The sequence below is a fragment of the Protopterus annectens genome, chromosome 5.part0 (assembly GCF_019279795.1).
Source record: "Protopterus annectens isolate FY-2018-M chromosome 5.part0, PAN1.0, whole genome shotgun sequence".
Taxonomy (NCBI): Eukaryota; Metazoa; Chordata; order Ceratodontiformes; family Protopteridae; genus Protopterus; species Protopterus annectens.
Window position 1 is genome coordinate 96,474,635 of NC_056735.1, and position 14,614 is coordinate 96,489,248.

General features: G+C 39.7%; 1 protein-coding gene across 1 annotated transcript in view; it reads right to left on the bottom strand.

The window, feature by feature from the left end:
• LOC122802503 (multidrug resistance-associated protein 1-like) overlaps positions 1–14,614 on the bottom strand; it is a 1,262,326-nt gene that overhangs the window by 722,985 nt on the left and 524,727 nt on the right. The window lies entirely within an intron of this gene.

A 14,614-nucleotide genomic window follows, 5' to 3' on the forward strand; every position in this document is an offset into this window, starting at 1 on the left:
CCATATGAGGGACGACCGATGGACGTGACTTGAGTTGAATTGGAGGGTCTATATTAGAACACCGAACATTCAAAATGTCGAGTGTTCTAATATCGAACCCTATCAATCAAAATTTAAAAACATCGAACATTCAGAACAGCAAATCTTTTCCTAGGGAAAACATTTGCTGTTCCAAAATGCATACACACAACACAAGCACACCAAACAAACAACAATCAACACACATACACCTAAACTCCTACACCTAACCTAACACTAAACTATACATACACCACTAACTATCCACTTACCTTAACCCAAACCCTAAGGTCTGTCACTATCGCACAGTCACCTCACCCACGCCCTAACCCTCATGTCCACACAATCGCACACTTACCTGACCCACACCCTAACCCTAACTCACCTATCCTGCCCTAACCCTCACATCCACACAATTGCACACTTACCTGAACCCGACCCGTAACTTTCCACCAGAGTGCTGAAAGTACCGAAGCAACAGAAACGGACAACCAAATTCTTTCCCTAGGAAAAAATTTGGTTTTCTGTTTCTTCGATATTTTCAGCATTCGCTGAAAACAGGTCGATATTAGAACACTCGACATTTTGAATGTTCGGTGTTCTAATATAGACCCAAATTGGATATGTCAAAGGAAGTTCCAACATGGACCATTGTACAGCTAGAGTCTACTGTAGAATTCTCATGTGTAACCAAGCACACGGGAGAAGAGTTATGGTTGCCGCCATCACGCCTAGGGCCCTCAACACCGATTCTGCTGTTGGAAGATGAGAACGGTAGATCAGGGAGACATACATCCTCAGGTTTTGAACTCTCTCTGAGGTCAGGAATATTTTGCACTGAAGAGTATCTATCCTGGCACCAATGTAGTCTATCACCTGTACAGGATCTAGGAGCGATTTGGATGTATTGATTGTAATCCCCAAATGCAGGGCAACAGTCAGGAAATAATCCCTGGTTTGGGAAAGTAGATGCCTGGTGGGAGCAGCGAGGAGCCAATCATCCAAGTATGGACAGACCTGAATCCCCTGAAGTGTCAGGTGAGCCGCTACCACCACCATCACTTTGGTAAACACCCTGGGGGCTGTGGTGAGACCAAAAGGTAGGGCTCGAAATTGGTAATGATTGACTCCTAGCCAGAACCGGAGGAACCTCCTTGAGCTTCTGTGCATTTTTATGTGATAGTAAGCATCCTGGAGGTCTAACGAGCACATCCAGTCACTCTCTTGCAGGTATGGCATGATGGACTGTAATGTGACCATCCAGAACTTCTCTTTGGCAACTGACAGGTTCAGGGTAGAGAGAATGGGCCTTACATCCCGAGTTTTCTTTGGCACCAAAAAGAACCTGGAGTAGAAGCCCAATCCGGAGTGATCTGGGGGAACAGTTTCGATGGCTCGTTTTTCAAGCAGCTTGGACATTTCCTGTGCTGCTGCCTCCCTTTGCGTGGGTGGTACATCTGGGAGGTGTCTGGGAGATTTGGGGGAACTCACAAAGGGAATAGAGTATCCTCTGGATATGATTTGAAACACCCAGTGGTCTGTTGTTATGGACTCCCATGCTGCTGTGTGCAAGGACAATCGTCCCCCGACTGCCTCCAGAGCAGAGCAGTCGGGCAACCCCTCAGGGTTGCTGCCCGGGTCTGTCCGAGAAAGGTTCTCGAGACCCAAAGTTCAGTGGACCCTCTCTGCCTCTGGGCTGGCATCCATTCTGTCCCCCTCTGCCTCTGGAGGAAAAAGAGCCCTGAGTGTCCTGGGAATACTGGGACTTCCGGAACCACATCTTCTTTTGCCCTCTCTGGTTCCAGGAAAAGGACCTTTGAGGGTTAGAGAAGCAGATCCCAATGGCAGGCAGTGTCTTCCCATCCTTCTCACTCTGGACTAATGTCTCCTTGATGGTCTTACCAAAGAGTGTGGAGGCATCATAAGGGGCATTGGCAAAAGACACCTTGAAGGGTTCGGAAAATTGACATAACCTGAGCCAGGCGTTATGCCTCATGGAAATGCCAGACCCAGCTGCCCCTTCCGTAGCATGGGAGAGGAGTCACATGGACCTATTAGATACTGCTTTTAAAGTGGCCATTTTAGCGGAGAATTAAGCCTTGTCCTCCTGCGACATGGACTTGGGTGGAGACTCCTCCAGCTCCTTCACCAGGTCGCATTGGAGTCTGGTGAACTGGACCAAGTAGTTCAGCACCCTAATCGAAAAGGTAGCTGAAGTGTACACCCGCTTCCCTAGGAGGTCCATCATCCGCTACTCTTGGTCAGGAGGGTGGACCGAGGAACTCTCCTGAGCAAGTTCCTTCTTAGTGGCTGCTGTTACCACCATGGCATCTACAGGGGAGCCCTTATTCCAAGCTGGCCTATCTATGGGAGGGCTAAGGATCTTGTCAGGTCTCTTTGGGATAGGTTCCATGGTGTCCAGTTCTTCCATGCCCATAAGGTGACCAGATCCACCAAAGGATCCACGGGAGGGGACACCCAGGAAGTAGATGGGCCTGTGCCGAAAGCCTCCAGGAACACAGACTCATCAGAAAAAGTTTGAGGGCAGGCCAACCTCCCCGCTGGTGCAGGATCTCCATGATGTCTCCAAAGGAGACATTCTTGGGAGGTGACCTAGGGGAACCCTCTCCATCATCTAAGTCTGTGTCCTCGATGAGGGACTCGGGGGAGTCCAAGTGCCTCCTCTTGCATGTATGCTTGCGAGGCACCTCTCTGGTGGGGCTCTGCAGGGGACACTCACAAGCCTCTTGTTCCTTGGGGGAACCGTCTGGGGCTCTTTGAGCATGGGCTGTCCCTCTGGTAAAATGATGGGGACTGTAGACAGAGCCGAGGGGGTCTGGGAGGAGTCCAAGGGAGCGGTCAGGGGTCTTGATCTGAAGGACAGAACCCTTTCTACCACACTGAATGCCAAAGGAGAGCGAACCTCCTGAGAAACCAGTAAGGAGGCCGGTCTCCCCAGGTCCGATGAGAGAATCGGAGCCAGGCCCGAGGTGGACGGAGCTCCGAGGGAAGGAACCTGGCCTGACAAGGTTGGAGCTGATGAAAAAGGTTCCACGCCCTCAGATTTGACACCCAAGCTCCAGCTCCGAGAGCAGCTCGGATCCGAAACTCTCCAAGCAGCTGTTGGCGTTGAGGAAGTATGTCCGTCGGTGTCAACCCCCTGACCAAAGCCAAGCTTGGATCCAAGTACTCCGAACACAAAGGTCAGATCGGAGAAGGAGATATGGGCTGAAAAAAAGGAATTGAGCTCCTCCCTCCTGAGGGAGGGGGGGCTGGTAAGACCCTATCTGGATCAGTGTATGGATAAATCACCTCATTATCTTATCCAGATCCATGTCTGACAAGGAGCGGGTGGACCGTGATGAGGCCACGGACTCCAACCTGCTGGTTCAGGGCACCGAGGCCAGAGAAGCTGGACATGTCTCCTCCGGCTCCGGGGAGAACCTCAGAGATCGGAGCCAAGGGGAGTCACGGATACGTGGAGTCTTAGTTGGAGAAGCGATGTCCAGAGACCTCTTTCTCTTTTCCCTCGTCTTCGACTCTCGCTACCTCTTTTCTGCTCCACTACCACAGGCTTTGGTACAGGAGGTTGAGTCCCAGCCTGGGAGGGAGGAGAAGCCAGAGAAAGAGAGGAGGGAGAGGCGGCCACAGCAGCCACTGTGACCAAAGCCGGAGACGAGGAAACAGAGTCTGAAGGAGGGAGAAGGCCGTTGAGGGCCAACTTGGCCTTCTTATCCTTAAGGGCGCAGGGGTTGAAGCCCACACAAATGCTACAGTCCGCACTCAGGTGGGCCACGCCCAAGCACAAAACACACATAGTGTGGCCATCCGCTGGAGATAACTTATGGCCACACTTTGTGCAGCACTTGAAAACAAGCTTTTCAGCCATATCAGGTATTAGAAAGATAACCATAACAAAAAACAGGCAGGATCTTTCTAATTAACACACCCACTCACCACAACCATATACAGAAAAAAACACTAAGGTGGGAGGAGAAGCTACTACCTACACCACAGTACAAGCGACTCTAACTAACCTAAAAACACTAACACTCGACGCACCAAGCAAGGGGAGGAGAAAAGGGACCTATACTAACACTAAATGACAGACGTTGAGAAAAATTATTTACTCTGGAAGTCCAAATAAGGGTTTGAGACCAAAAATAAAGCAGTAGGTAATCCAAATAGGTCAGTTGTAAAAACAACACAAGGTATGACCACTGGAAAGGTTAAAACTGGAATTTAATAATGCTTAATATTACAAAAAGTACGTTTTCGAGTACCTTCGTCAGAATTCAAAAAATCAAATCAACTTCCTTGAAAAACACACACCTTATATATACAACAGAATTAATTGGTTGATCAATTCAATTATTCAATTGGAATAACCCACCATTGAGATCCATTAATCTCAATACAAACATGTAAAAATATAAAGGTTAATAAATACAATAAAAATGTATATAGGGAAATAATAACTTTTGTAAATTTAATAGTATATAAAATGTATAAAAAACACATGATATATATCAATGCTATGAATTTATAAAAACAGTATAATTAAAAACTTTTTATATTTAAGCTTGTACTAGCTTGCTTGGAAATGGAGTACTGCTACCATCTAGTGGCCAAAAAAATTATTATAGCTTAGCAGCCCGTAGCTTTAAAACTGGAACAATAGAAAGCATGTCATTCAAACCAGGTTCTTTTGTAGCATCCAATATTATCTGCCAAAATAATTCCCTATATTCAAGTTTTGTTTCCCACATGCCACCCCTTAATTCTTTTGGTACAACTTCCAAAACAAAAAAATGGAAAACAGAATCCTTGCAAACCTGAGAATGGCGGAACAAAGCATTATTTATATTACTTTTTTTAATTTCATAATAATGCTCGTATATTCTAGCTCTTAACTTCCTTTCGGTTTTCCCTATATAAAATGAATAACAGGAGTGGCATGTGGCAATGTATACAACTCCTTGAGTATTGCAATTTGCAAATTTGGAACTCGAAATAGATCTATTTCTACTAGGAATAGAAATATTAGAACCAGTTTTTATATATTGACATTGGGAACAGGAACCACACTTGAATGTACCTATTCTATGTGATTCACCATTAGTTTTGTAGTTCCCCAAACTCAAATATATTTTAAGGTTCATATCCCTTCTGTATATAAACTGGAGGGCTGATTTTTATATATTCAAGGTCTGTAATATTCCTAAACCTATCCCATTCTTTATTAATCATCATTTTAAGTACAGCAGCATCACCTGTATAATCCATGACATATGCTTTTGAAAAATTGTTATTTTCATTAAAATTCACAATAGTGTCTCCGTGATTGACAGGAATACTGGAAACATCTTGACCTAAAATGGGGGCAAATCTCCCTTTCCTACCCTCTAGTACTTATACTTCATCTATAAGATAGGTTGGGTATCCCCTTTCTTTGAACATGTTCATTACATATTCACTGTCCTTATAAAAATCTAGATCATCAGAGGTCATCCTGCTGGTCCTGATCAATTGCCCCTTAAGAATATTTCTTTTTTGACCAAAAGGATGTCCACTGGAAAAATGAAGATAGGAATTCAAAAATGTAGGCTTCCTGTATATCTTTGAAATAAAGTGATCATCTCCCTTACTCAATAAAACATCCAAGTAAAAACACTCATCAGAATTTATAGTGTAAGTGAAATCCAAAAAAGTTGTACTTTTGATATATTCCAAAAATTCAAAAAATCTTTCTACAGTGTCAGTCCAAAAAATAACTATATCATCAAGAAAACGCTTGTAAAAGACCCAACAGTTGACAAATTCACAATCATTTATAAATAATTTCTCCCACCATGAAAGTATAATATTAGCATACGTAGGTGAACATTTAGCACCCATGGCCACTCCCCTCTCTTGCTTGAAAAATTCCCCTTGGAAATACATATAATTGTTCTTGAGAATCACTTCCATCAATAAAAGGCAAGATCTAAATAAGTCAACAGAAAAACAACCATGGTGTGCCATACTTTCCTCAAGCCACAAAAGACCAATGTCATGTGGAATTGATCCAAATAAATCAACAATGTCCAGGGTTATAAAAATAATGTTATTGGAAAAAAGATGATTCTTCACCTGCCTAAGAAAATCCCAGGAATCTTTTAACACAGTGACACCCTGGTTGGATAATTCCTTTAAATTGACATCAATATATTTGGCTAAAGGGGTGGTAATGGAACCCTCAGAAGAAACAATAAGTCACAACGGGGGATCATTTTGGTCTTTATGAACTTTGGGAATACCAAATACGGAGGGTACCCTTGGATTTTTATTAGTTAAAAAATTGTAAGTATCCAAATCTATAGAACCTTCCAATAACAGGTCATTAATTAATAAATTTATTTTGGCTTTGGAAATGTTGACTTCATTAATGGAAGCTCTAGAATAATTGGTAGTGTTTTGTAAACTTTTCTTCATCTTAGACTCATATAAAATGTTGTCCCATTACCACCGCACCCCCACCCTTGTCAGGTTGCATGATTCTGATAGCTTTATTACCCTTCAAAAATTCCAGTAAGTTAAGTTCCTTCTTGGATAAATTTGAAAACACACTGTGTGTACTTACTGTATTCCTGATTTCCTTTTATATCACTTTTTCCAGGTTTTTCAACTGAGGGTGAAGTGGTGAAGTTTTTTGGACTTCCAGAGTGAACTTTTTGTGGTTCTTGGTAACGAGTGTTCACTCTCAGTACATCTCCCTGTGTTGTTTATTGGTTACGTTTTGAGATGGCGGAGGCACCAGGGGCAGAGACCAACAACGAATCTGTTTACAATGAAAAAGGAGAACTTAGGAAAGTTATCGGACAACTTTCCCAGCTTGTAGAACTTTTCACTCCAGCGTGTGTTTCTATTGTGGCTCTTGCCACAGAGCGTTCTTTTATTCCCACCAGCCAGCCTTCACATTCTAGAGATCCGCCTCCAGGTCGTTTACCACGACATGATTTACTTCCTGGTTTTACAGAGCGTGAAAACAGAGATGAAGCAGCCCAGTCGGCTTTACCAACTAATGTGGATAATTTTGATGAGTTTCCCCTTCTCTTACGTTCCGCAACTAACAGCAATGGTGTTCAACTAAATGGACATTCCTCATCTCCTAAAGAACAATGAGGGCAGCGCACTCAGCTTGTGCCTCGTATACAAGGTGACTTTTCTAACTCTGTAACACCCTTTGACTTCAAAGGTTTTTTGGATAAAAAATTCAAGATGCATTCTTGTGGTTCGGTTTCTGATAATAATCAATCAGAAACAAAAACCTACAAGGAAAATCTAGATGTTTTGTATTTTTATTTGGACAAATATGAAAGATTAGGATGTGATTCTGCATTTTTACAAGAATGTATAGATAAAGGTATTGTACCCAAGGGCCTGCGCATTTGCAAGTATCCTAACAGGGTAGAGGAAGGCTCAGCCTTCCACAAAGAGTTAATTGATATTTTTGACAAATGTGGCCTGGATATAGCGAAGGTCATTGTTGCAGAGAATGACAGGGTGAGGACACATCTGGTCACTATGATGAATACTATTAATACCAATATTATTAATGACCTATGTTTACAGTTCAAACAGAGAGAATTTCATATAATAATATTTTCTCCCAGATTGAGAAGGAATGTATCAAAAATATGAAAAGGAAGGCATTTAAACTGGAGAGGGACATCAAAGCCTATAGATTGGGAATGGCTTATCCCAAACCTAGACCATACAATACATTTCGGGGGGAATTTGAGGGATACAACAAAGTTAATGTTAATATTGATTTTGATGCTGATACTGTGTTTGAAAATGATGAATAATTGGTAGTGTTTTGTAAACTTTCCTTCATCTTAGACTCATATAAATACCTTTAAGGAAGGTTAGTATTCCGAAGGCAATAGTGGACTTAAAATTATTTTTAAGAAAACAAAACTTGGGGCTCATTTTTGAAGGAACTGTTACCGATATTAATACACATCCTAATTTTAAGAAAAGGAGTATTTTCAACCCACCACTTCACCCTCATTTGAAAAACCTGGAAAAAGTGATAGAAAAGGAAATCAGGAATACAGTAAGTACACACAGTGTGTTTTCAAATTTATCCAAGAAGGAACTTAACTTACTGGAATTTTTGAAGGGTAATAAAGCTATCAGAATCATGCAACCTGACAAGGGTGGGGGTGCGGTGGTAATGGACAACATTTTACATGAGTCTAAGATGAAGAAAAGTTTACAAAACACTACCAATTATTCTAGAGCTTCCATTAATGAAGTCAACATTTCCAAAGCCAAAATAAATTTATTAATTAATGACCTATTATTGGAAGGTTCTATAGATTTGGATACTTACAATTTTTTAACTAATAAAAATCCAAGGGTACCCTCCGTATTTGGTATTCCCAAAGTTCATAAAGACCAAAATGATCCCCCGTTGTGACTTGTTGTTTCTTCTGAGGGTTCCATTACCACCCCTTTAGCCAAATATATTGATGTCAATTTAAAGGAATTATCCAACCAGGGTGTCACTGTGTTAAAAGATTCCTGGGATTTTCTTAGGCAGGTGAAGAATCATCTTTTTTCCAATAACATTATTTTTATAACCCTGGACATTGTTGATTTATTTGGATCAATTCCACATGACATTGGTCTTTTGTGGCTTGAGGAAAGTATGGCACACCATGGTTGTTTTTCTCTTGACTTATTTAGATCTTGCCTTTTATTGATGAAAGTGATTCTCAAGAACAATTATATGTATTTCCAAGGGGAATTTTTCAAGCAAGAGAGGGGAGTGGCCATGGGTGCTAAATGTTCACCTACGTATGCTAATATTATACTTTCATGGTGGGAGAAATTATTTAGAAATGATTGTGAATTTGTCAACTGTTGGGTCTTTTACAAGCGTTTTCTTGATGATATAGTTATTTTTTGGACTGACACTGTAGAAAGATTTTTTGAATTTTTGGAATATATCAAAAGTACAACTTTTTTGGATTTCACTTACACTATAAATTCTGATGAGTGTTTTTACCTGGATGTTTTATTGAGTAAGGGAGATGATCACTTTATTTCAAAGATATACAGGAAGCCTACATTTTTGAATTCCTATCTTCATTTTTCCAGTGGACATCCTTTTGGTCAAAAAAGAAATATTCTTAAGGGGCAATTGATCAGGACCAGCAGGATGACCTCTGATGATCTAGATTTTTATAAGGACAGTGAATATGTAATGAACATGTTCAAAGAAAGGGGATACCCAACCTATCTTATAGATGAAGTATAAGTACTAGAGGGTAGGAAAGGGAGATTTGCCCCCATTTTAGGTCAAGATGTTTCCAGTATTCCTGTCAATCACGGAGACACTATTGTGAATTTTAATGAAAATAACAATTTTTCAAAAGCATATGTCATGGATTATACAGGTGATGCTGCTGTACTTAAAATGATGATTAATAAAGAATGGGATAGGTTTAGGAATATTACAGACCTTGAATATATAAAAATCAGCCCCTCCAGTTTATATACAGAAGGGATATGAACCTTAAAAATATATTTGAGTTTGGGGGAACTACAAAAACTAATCGTGAATCACATAGAATAGGTACATTCAAGTGTGGTTCCTGTTCCCAATGTCAATATATAAAAACTGGTTCTAATATTTCTATTCCTAGTAGAAATAAATCTATTTCGAGTTCCAAATTTGCAAATTGCAATACTCAAGGAGTTGTATACATTGCCACATGCCACTCCTGTTATTCATTTTATATAGGGAAAACCGAAAGGAAGTTAAGAGCTAGAATATACGAGCATTATTATGAAATTAAAAAAAGTAATATAAATAATGCTTTGTTCCGCCATTCTCAGGTTTGCAAGGATTCTGTTTTCCATTTTTTTGTTTTGGAAGTTGTACCAAAAGAATTAAGGGGTGGCATGTGGGAAACAAAACTTGAATATAGGGAATTATTTTGGCAGATAATATTGGATGCTACAAAAGAACCTGGTTTGAATGACATGCTTTCTATTGTTCCAGTTTTAAAGTTACGGGCTGCTAAGCTATAATCTTTTTGGCCACTAGATGGTAGCAGTACTCCATTTCAAAGTAAGCAAGTACAAGCTTAAATATTAAAAGTTTTTAATTATACTGTTCTTTTAAATTCATAGCATTGATATATATCATGTGTTTTTTATACATTTTATATACTATTAAATTTACAAAAGTTATTATTTCCCTATATACATTTTTTACAATGGTGGGTTATTCCAATTGAATAATTGAATTGATCAACCAATTAATTCTGTTGTATATATAAGGTGTGTGTTTTTCAAGGAAGTTGATTTGATTTTTTGAATTCTGACGAAGGTACTCGAAAACGTACTTTTTGTAATATTAAGCGTTATTAAATTCCAGTTTTAACCTTTCCAGTGGTCATACCTTGTGTTGTTTTTACAACTGACCTATTTGGATTACCTACTGTTTTATTTTTGGTCTCAAACCCTTATTTGGACTTCCAGAGTGAACTTTTTGTGGTTCTTGGTAACGAGTGTTCACTCTCAGTACATCTCTCTGTGTTGTTTAAAAATTATTTACTCTCGAAAGGTTTATAACCCATTGACTAGTTGGAGCTCAGAAGACACGATGTTGAAGCAATTCGCGGCAAACGAGATTTGGGAATGGAAGGCAGTGGGGGTGTATTATGGGTAAGGGGAGGAGTTTGGAACTCGGAGCTGTTCCTAGCAAAAGTTGCCGGCTCGGATCTGATACAGATCCATAACCCACAGTGTGAAGACCAAATGAAGTACAACTATTTCAGATCTCTGTTTTATCTGCTGTACTCAACTTGAAAAGTATGCAGATTCTGAAAGCTTGAACTGAAGTGGTTAAAATTTACAAGGCTGACATTTTAATAACCAAAAGAAGAATAAAAAATATATAACAAGGAAATGTGATGTTTTTGCATGGAAGCAGGTGTCTCTGCAATGCCTTTATATTTACTATCATTACTTAAAGTCTGAAGTTGCAGCAGATTGGGAATGGATCCTTAATTCGATTTCTGAATACATTACACGTTTTATGTATAACAAATCTGCCCTGCCCAAATCCTTGAGGGATGTAAGAATGAAGACAGCATATTTAAGTAAGAGGGTAGGGGGATTTAGGAGTTCTTCAAAAATAAGACTTGTAAATGGTATTATTCATTGTTTAACATCAAATGGAAAGAAGTGGAAACATCTGTCCATTAAAGTAGAGCTGTGCGGCATTTTTCTTTCCTGTGCCACAAGCAGACAGTGTGTAGAGAGACATAAACTTGTTTTAGAATTTATTTTTGGGTATAACGGTTATTTTGAGCTACAGTGCAGGGTTTTATATTAGTGAGAAACAAATGACATATGAGGTGAACAGGTCAACAATAAGCTAAATTAATTCACAACTAACATGCCCCCACATAACCCTCAGCTACCTCCTTATAACATACCTACCATACAGGTGTCAGAGGTATTGTGTGACAAAGCTGGGTTGGGCTGCACGGCCACACTTATACAGACCCTGGCGATCACTAGACTAGTATCTTCTTCTTCTTTCGGCTTTTCCCGGTTAGGAGTCGCCACAGCGGATCACCTGTCCACTCATGACTGACAGAGGAGTTTTACGGTGTCGAGTTGCCAGCCCGACACCCAACCTTCCACCGAAGGCACACGCATGCACGCACTCATGCCTAGTGCCAATTTAGAGTGTCCAATGCACCTACAGCATATCTTTAGGATGTGGGAGGAAACCGGCGCACCCACAGGAAACCCGCGCGACCACAGGGAGAACATGCAGACTCTGCACAGAAGGTACCCCAGCCGAGGATTGGACCGAAGAACCTCTTGCTGTGAGGTGACAATGCTAACCGCTGCACCACTGCGGCTGCCCATCATTAGCCTAGTATAAACCTATGAATCTATGACACACTGTACATCATTTATTTGGAAGGCTACCTTCAGCAAAAGACTGCCAAGCTTCCCATGTATACAACAGTCAACTATACTCCGTGCAACATTGTATGAAACTGATTTTGTTATAAGTAGTTTACTTATGTAAAGTGTAGTGCTTTAAAAATATTAACCGTGCACCTGTGTTCTGTTCACTTATTAAGTTACATTACTGCAATATATATCAGCATGTGTGGATATTAAGCAATCCATTTGTTGCAATTTCAGCATTTGGTATTTTGAATGTCATAATTCAGTATGGAGTACCTTAAATTTTTGTGGTAGAGCAAAGAAACTCAGACTGGTGACATGAGATGTACTAAGAACACCCCCCCCCCCCCCATCATGGACAAAAAAAGAAGAAAAAATTCCACTAAGTGTTGTAAGTGAAATGAATTGTGGGATTATGTAATGTTGTGAATTATTCCTTTCAAGGAGATCTGACAGAAGCAGAGAGTAAAATCTTGATGTTTGAATATGGTTCTGCTGCATCTAAATCTGGGAGAGGAATCAGGTCTAAATCAATTCCTTCATTACTACAGTTTTTATAAAAGGGAAGAAAGTTCTCCTGAGCCACCAACGTCTTAACCAGGAAAAGTCTGTGCTTCTTTAAACTGATCTGCATCAACAACCAAGACAGAAGTGCGAATGGGGGGTGGGTGCTATACATGTGATGATATGCATAGTACTTGGGAACAATGTACAGGGTTCCAAACACTGCACATTTTGCTCTGTTCTGTTACAGTAAGCAGAAATGGTGAACATGGAATTATTTTAGTCTGTGACGAGATCAGTCTTCAGCTGACCCCAGTTATGAGAGAAAAAAGCTGCAGCTTTGAACAATCTGAAGTTTTAATGAGTGATCAAAAATAGGTAAATAGGCACCTAAACAAACACCAAAAAGCAAATCCAAGGTACCAAGCAGTCAAAACCAGCTAGCATAAACCAATTTTAATAAAAATTAAAACACATGAACGCAGCCGCACAAAACATAGCATTTTCGTTTTAAAACTTCATCAGATGTGGATCTAAGTCAAACTCAGAGTTATACAGCATCCTGACAAGCAAACTGACCAATACAAAAAGACAAGTTGTTAAGACATCATTGTCATAAAACTCATAAATATTCATCACAAGCCATGTTAAAAAGACTGAAAGGCTTCTTAAAATGAAGTTAAAAATGCTAAAATACATTTTAAAATATCAATGTTATAAATTATCTAAAAATGTAACTCGCGTCTCCAAAAAAGATTAACTGAATGCTTAAATAACTTACTTTAAAAGTTGTATGAATGAATATGTATGTTATGTAAAATACTAGACTTCAGCAGCACTAAGTAAATGAACAGCATATGAAAAGTAATCATTTACTTACATTTAGATAATTTATAACACTGATATTTTTAAATGTATTTTAGCATTTTTAACTTGATTTTAAGAAGCCTTTCAGTCTTTTAACATGGCTTGTGATGAATATTTATGAGTTTTATGATAATGATGTCTTAACTTGTCTTTTTGTATTGGTCAGTTTGAAACATGAGGAGAATAAGTCTAAGATGACTTCCTGCTTAGGCGAGCTGAAGCATATTGGCATCAAGCAGGAATGGAAATAAAACCAAAAGTGGATAAAAAAACAGGTAGCAACTGAATGTGCCAAAAAACAAAACAAAAGAAATACTATAAAGTGAAGGACCAGATGAGAAGGCAAAAAATGTGGGAAATGATAAATATAGTTGCAAGTATAGAAAACTTTTGGAAGAACCTCATGTTGATCAGGAACGAACGCAGGAATGGTTAAGGAGAGGCAAATTCAAATCAAGAGATGAAAGGTTAATATTGGCAGCACAAGATAGTCGGCTATGTACATGTTGGTTTACAAATTCCATTGAACATGTAGGAGAAACAGATAAATGTAGGTTTTGTAAAACAAAATTGGAAACAGTTGCACACCTTGTTGCTGGTTGTGACCTACTAACAGCCGAAGGACTGTCTACTGAAATGCATAATAATGTGGCGAGACTGTTGCATTCGGGATTATGCAAACATTATGGTACTGAGGTGGCTGAAAGATGCTGGAAACATGAGCCACAAAGCATCATAGAAAATGATGAAGTTTATATCACATGGGATCACCCATTACAAACAGTTCAAAAGACAGATGATAGAAAATCAAGTCCAGGAAAAGAAGACAAAAGTAGCATTGATCATTGAAATCACCACACACAGTGACTACAGTATCCTGCATATAGAGAGACACAAAACCATAAAATATCAGGATTTGCAAACAGAAAGTAGAGCAATGTGGAAGAAAGATTCCCAGATAGTTCCGATAGTAGTAGTAGGAGCAACGGTTCTTATACAAAAAGAGTCTACAATCATATTTAGATATGCTACCAATACATGTAAGTCCGTACGAATTACAGGAGGAGTCATTACTGGGCACATTGCAGGTGCTGCAAAGTGCGCTTTTGGCTGCCATCAAAGAGTGAAACAATGCTAATTTCATGAACTTTAATCGAACTTGGATTTAGGAATGGGGTCCATTCCCATCACTGTATTAGAAACCCAAAAGATTTGGAGAAATTAAAAATGGGAA